Source organism: Podarcis cretensis, assembly GCF_951804945.1.
Source record: "Podarcis cretensis genome assembly, chromosome: 11".
Lineage (NCBI taxonomy): Eukaryota > Metazoa > Chordata > Lepidosauria > Squamata > Lacertidae > Podarcis > Podarcis cretensis.
Genome location: NC_137180.1, coordinates 60,971,871 through 60,977,870, shown reverse-complemented (window position 1 = coordinate 60,977,870; position 6,000 = coordinate 60,971,871). Strand labels below are relative to the sequence as shown.

At 45.9% G+C, this 6,000-nt stretch overlaps 1 long non-coding RNA gene across 1 annotated transcript in view; it reads right to left on the bottom strand.

Annotated features, from left to right (window-relative positions):
• Positions 1–208: 208 nt before the first annotated feature.
• The window catches only part of LOC307226445, a 135,705-nt gene continuing 129,913 nt past the window's right edge, over positions 209–6,000 (bottom strand). Inside the window, exon 2 of the long non-coding RNA XR_013843428.1 lies at positions 209–510. This is a non-coding gene — a long non-coding RNA (uncharacterized lncRNA). The remainder of the gene's footprint in view (positions 511–6,000) is intronic.

The window sequence follows — 6,000 nt, the reverse complement described above, 5'->3', positions numbered from 1 at the left end:
AAGAACATAAAAACAGCTTGCTGGACCAGGCCAATGACCCATCTAATTCAGCGTCTTCCTCCTGAAACCTTGGAGAGCCGCTCCCAGTCCGTGTGGACAGTATTGAGTTAGATGGATGAATGGTCTGACTTCACATAAATCTATGTTGTGGTTCGAGGACCCGACCCCCCCCCCCCAAAGTGGAATGAATACACAAGGACACGTGATATAAGGTTAATGGGCAAGAAAAGGCCACAACTTTATTGATTACAGCAAGTGAAAAGGTATTGGCTTAGGCATTGGATTACGTCAGCTGACTCCACCCCCTCAGAGAGGGGTGAGTCTGAAACAAGGGGGGTTTATTCACCAGTAGGTGGAGCCTGTTGATGCTAATCCAACTATAGGCTCTCCCCTGATGTCACCGAGGGTCGTGCCATGGCCACCCGCCAAGCAGGCATCGGACAGAATACATGACCGCCAGATTCCTTTAACGGAATACCCAAAAATTGAAGGCATAGGCGATGGCCACACCTAGCCCTTCGACACCACGACACATTATTCCAATGCCTAACCTACCCACCAATACCATGAAAGTTGTGACGATTGCTACGAGGTAGGCGAAAAAAACCCAAAAGCCTAATGCCAAATGGAAAAATTCCTACCAGGCCCCCCGGAAAACCAGGGTGACCAACCTAAGGTCCATAGCAAGGCCAAGGAAAACTAAGACCCTGAGCTCAAAGAGAGTGGAGGGTGGGTGAATTGCGACGGGACAACGAAGAGTGAGGCTGAGGAGGGGCTGGCGCTGCAGTATTACGGCTGCTGTACACGCCCCCTCGGAGGCACCTGGTTGGGTGCCTGCCGATGGGCGTGGGCGCCAGCCAGGTGAGTGGGAGGCAGGGGGCTAACGCCCCCTGCTTGAGGCGGAGTCCGGCTCCCGACCACAACCACTCCCCTCTCTTCAGGAGGAGAGTCTTTCCTATATCTGCGTGCCTTGAAGTGGAAATTTGCACCCCACTTCCCTGATTCATCCTCGCCTCCATCAACTTGCTTCATTGTCTTAACTCACACTGTATTGTACATGCAAGCCGTCAGAGTTTGAAATGAATTTAGGGGTTTATTAGCCCAGGAGAATGGCTCATGTAAACAAGCCCTCAGAGGTATCCGCACAATATTCCAAGTACAACCACTTGCCTCGCCAGCTGAGAATGGTGCTCTCATTGAGAAGACTACAGGGACTGGTGGCACACTGAAATAACACTAGACAATTGGAAGGATCCAGCTCTCAATTTGAAAACACAGCACTCAGATGAATAGCTGGAGATTACAGATCTGTATTCACTTGAGGGTGTTGTTATGGTGTAGTTAAACTGAAATAAATTGCACACTTTTAAACTTGCAAGTTTCCTGGTGGGAATACTTGACTGTAGAAACATGTTCTAAATATTGGAGTAAACGGTAGGGTAAGACCCTTGTGGAAACAGCTCCTCAGCTGTGGAAAATGAGCCATTGTTTTTAAATATTGAATGGCTTTCCAAATGACAATTCAGCAATGCAGAGTGCTATTTGTTTTATGCTCATGATGATTAGGTCCAACATAATACAAGCGGCGGGGGGGGGGGGCACTACTGGGAGGTGATAGAGAATCCCCCTTCCACCAAAAAAATAAATAAAAACGTCCAGTCTTAAAATTTGACAACTTTTGTGTTATACATTACAGCTCTGGCATCTTTTCTGTGGATTCATCCAATGGCACAACTGAAATACCATACCTGCCAAACATCCCCCTTTTTTTTCAAGGGACAGCCCCAGTACAGTGGTACCTTGGGTTAAGAACTTAATTCATTCTGGAGGTCCGTTCTTAACCTGAAACTGTTCTTAACCTGAGGTACCACTTTAGCTAATGGGTCCTCCCACTGCTGCCACACCTCCACTGTGCAATTTCTGTTCTTATCCTGAAGCAAAGTTCTTAACCCAAGGTACTATTTCTGGGTTAGCAGAGTCTGCAACCTGAAGCGTTTGTAACCTGAAGCGTCTGCAATCCAAGGTACCGCTGTACAATCATACCTTGGGTTACAGACCCTTCAGGTTGCGTTTTTTGGGTTGCGTACCGCCGAAACCCGGAAGTACCAGAATGGGATACTTCTGGGTTTCGGCGGTCGCACATGTGCAGAAGCGCTAAGTCGTGTTTGTGCATGCGCAGAAGCACCGAATCGCAACCCACACGTGCGCAGATGCGCCGCTGTGGGTTGCAGACGCTGTGGGTTGCGAACGTGCATCCCACATAGATCACGTTCGCATCCCAAGCATCCACTGATTTAATCCTGGCCTGTCCCTCTTCCCCACACTGCTGCTGAGCTCGAGAAATAAGATGAGCCAGTCTTTGACCCAAGCAACGGTGGTGGCGGCAGTGGTGGCGAGGAGGGAGTGTCTTGTTGCCTCTCCAAGGCTGCTGTTGCGTGGACAGGCGGAGTCCCCAGATCCCGCGCGGTTCCCCCGTCATGTGGAATAACGACTCAAGACAACGTGCTATGGGATTAAATTGGCCACAACTTTATTAAATTTCAAATGTGGGTAGACCTTGGCTCAGGCATTGGGCGTTCTCCCCCCTCCCCCCCGGTCCCCAGCCGGGGACCTAGGGAGCATCAGGGTTATCCAGTGTGTGTGTGGGGGGGATGGGCCGACTCTGGAGAACATATGTTCAAGCAGAGATAGCCGCCCCCGTTACGCCACCGCCGCAGGGGAGAGCAATGACGACCTTTCGGCGTACGGTCAAAGCCTCCCTTCAGAAACCCCTTTAACGGGGAACCCTGGTATCGCCGCCGCAAAGAGGAAGATGGACTAAAGGATTCCGCCCAAGGCCTGATACCACCAAAGTTGTGACGTTTTGCTACGGGAAAGGCGAAACCTGCCAATTCAGGGAAATTCCTTTCCGGCCCTTTAACAGCGACCTTAACGTAGCAGCGCCCGCATACCTGTGAAGAAAAGTTAACCTGCAAAATAAGACATTAACTGAGGGTGGGTAGGGCGGGAGAAGCTCTGGAGCCAAGTGAGGATTCCCAGGTAAGATCCTCCCTCTATTGTGTGGGCAGGTAATCCCTCCCCTACCTGGCCTGGTCTCCTTGGCAACGCTTCCCCCAGGTGGGATTGGACAACTGACTGAGGTAGGCGGAGACCTCCAGGTATCCCACCTGAGGGAAAGCAAAGCCAAGCCTATGCTGTTGGAGCCGCTCCAGATCTAGGGGCTGCACGCGTCCACGCAAAGGGCGCCCCCCGTTTTAGGCGGGGAGCGGTCATTGCTGCCGGCCCCCTCCCTTGGGCAGCTCACAGTGGCTGCTGGAGAGTGGGCAAGGAGGAGGAGAGGCTGGGGACACCAAGGCCCAGCCCCTGCCCCATGGAATGTGCTGGTTCTGAGGGGAAGGCAGAGGGAAGGGTTACCCTGGGTAGAATGAAAAGGGGGATCAGAGAGCAGCGCAACTAGTCTTGATTTTTTAAAAAAAATACCATAATTTTCCGTGCATAAGACGAGCTTTTTTATTATTATGTTTAAAAGTTGGGGGTCAGATAGTGCATGGGGGGGACGTGGGATTGGTTGCTTCTGCAAGTCGCAGATTGTCAGTGGGTATTTGGCGTATTATTGGTGGCTGCGGCAAGGGCTGGTGTTGATTGGCTGTCACTGCGGCACTAGGGTTGGTGATTGGCAGCTTCTGCTGGCATGGGGACAGACAATAGCTGGCTTTGGCAACACATGTGAGTGGCGGCATAGGTCAGGCGGGTGAGCGATTCTCAACAATTCCCCCCCCCCCAAGAAAGCTCAACAAGTCTGGGCAATCCTCCCCCCAAAAGCTAAACAACTCAGGGCAATCTCCCCCCATTTTCTTAATTTTGTGTCCCCCAAAATAGGGGGTGTCTTCTACACTGGGACATGTTATACACAGAAAAATACGGTATTTTCAAAAATGGCTTGAGTGTCTTCCTCTATTTTTTTTTTTAAATAATATTTATTAACATTTCCAATAAGAACATACAAGTACAAACAGCAAGAATAATAATAAAAAAACAAGTATAATTTCAAACCTTAATTTTCTCAACCTATTTTCCCCGACTTCCTCATACCTCCCCGTTTTGTATTCTAATTTCATTATCCAATCAGCAAATCCATTCCCTTGTTTCCCAAAAGTTTTTTACTAATTCCATTCCTTTTCTTAATCAAGATCTCTGAAAACCACATTATTTTTAAACCCCTGTCAATCTAACATTCACTAATCTTATAGTATTTATTAAGGTAGTCTTTAAATTTCTTCCAATCTTCTTCCACTGTCTCCTTCTCCTGGTCCCGGATTCTGCCCGTCATCTCTGCCAGTCTCATATAGTCTGTCATTTTCATCTGCCATTCTTCCAGAGTGGATAGATCTGGTGTCTTCCAATACTTGGCAATAAGGATTCTTGCTGCTGTTGTGGCATACAGAAGCAAAGTTCTATCCTTCTTTAACACCACATGGCTAACCATACCCAGGAGAAAGGCCTCTGGTTTCTTCAAGAAGGTATATTTAAATACCTTTTTCATTTCATTATATATCATTTCCCAGAAAGCCTTGATCCTTGGGCACGTCCACCAGAGGTGAAAGAATGAACCTTCATTTTCTTTACACTTCCAACATTTATTATCTGATAAGTGGTAAATTTTAGCAAGCTTGACTGGGGTCATGTACCACCTATAAATCATTTTCATAATATTTTCTCTCAAGGCGTTGCACGCCGTGAATTTCATACCGGTGGTCCACAACTTTTCCCAGTCAGCAAACATAATATTGTGTCCAATATCTTGCGCCCACTTAATCATAGCTGATTTAACCGTTTCATCTTGCGTGTTCCATTTCAACAGCAAGTTATACATTTTTGACAAATTCTTAGTATTGGATTCTAACAGTTCTGTTTCCAATTTTGACTTTTCCACCTGGAAACCAATTTTTCTATCGAGCTTGTAAACCTCCATTATTTGATAATAGTGAAGCCAATCTCGCACTTTGTCTTTTAGATTCTCAAAACTCTGCAATTTCCACTTATTACCCTCCTGTTCTAGGATTTCACAATATTTTGGCCATTTAGACTCCGTATTAAGTTTTTTCAATGCCTTTGCCTCCATTGGTGACAGCCACCTTGGAGTTTTATTCTCCAACAAATCTTTATAATTAATCCAGACATTATACAATGCTTTCCTGACAATATGGTTTTTAAAGCCTTTATGAACCTTAACCTTGCCATACCACAAATATGCATGCCACCCAAAAAAGTTATTAAAACCTTCCAAATCTAAGGTGTCTGTGTTCTCAAGAAGCAGCCAATCCTTCAACCAGCAGAAAGCTGCTGATTCATAGTAAAGTTTCAAGTCTGGCAGGGCAAATCCCCCCCTTTCCTTTGCATCAGTTAAAATCTTAAATTTTATTCTGGGTTTTTTGCCCTGCCAGATAAATTTAGAGATATCTCGCTGTCATCTCTTAAAGCACTCCATCTTATCAACAATTTGCAATGTTTGGAACAAAAATAACATTCTAGGCAATACATTCATCTTAATAGCTGCAATTCGACCAGACAAGGAAAGCTTCATGTTTGACCAAATTTCTAGATCTTTTTTCACTTGATTCCAACATTTCTCATAATTATCTTTAAATAGATTCATGTTTTTAGCTGTCATATTAATCCCCAAATATTTTACACTCTTAACCACAGTTAAACCTGTTTCATTCTGAAACCTCTCCTTCTCCCCTACTGTTAAGTTTTTCTCTAATACCTTAGTCTTTGATTTGTTTAATTTAAATCCTGCCACTTGACCAAACTCTTGAATTAATTCCAAAACCCTTTTGGTGCTAGATTCTGGCTCTTGTAATGTAAGTACCAAGTCATCTGCAAATGCTCTTAATTTATATTGTCTCGCTCCGACCTGAACCCCTTTAACCAGCTGGTCTTTTCTTATCATGTTGAGCAAAACCTCCAGGACCGAAATAAAAAGTAATGGGGAAATTG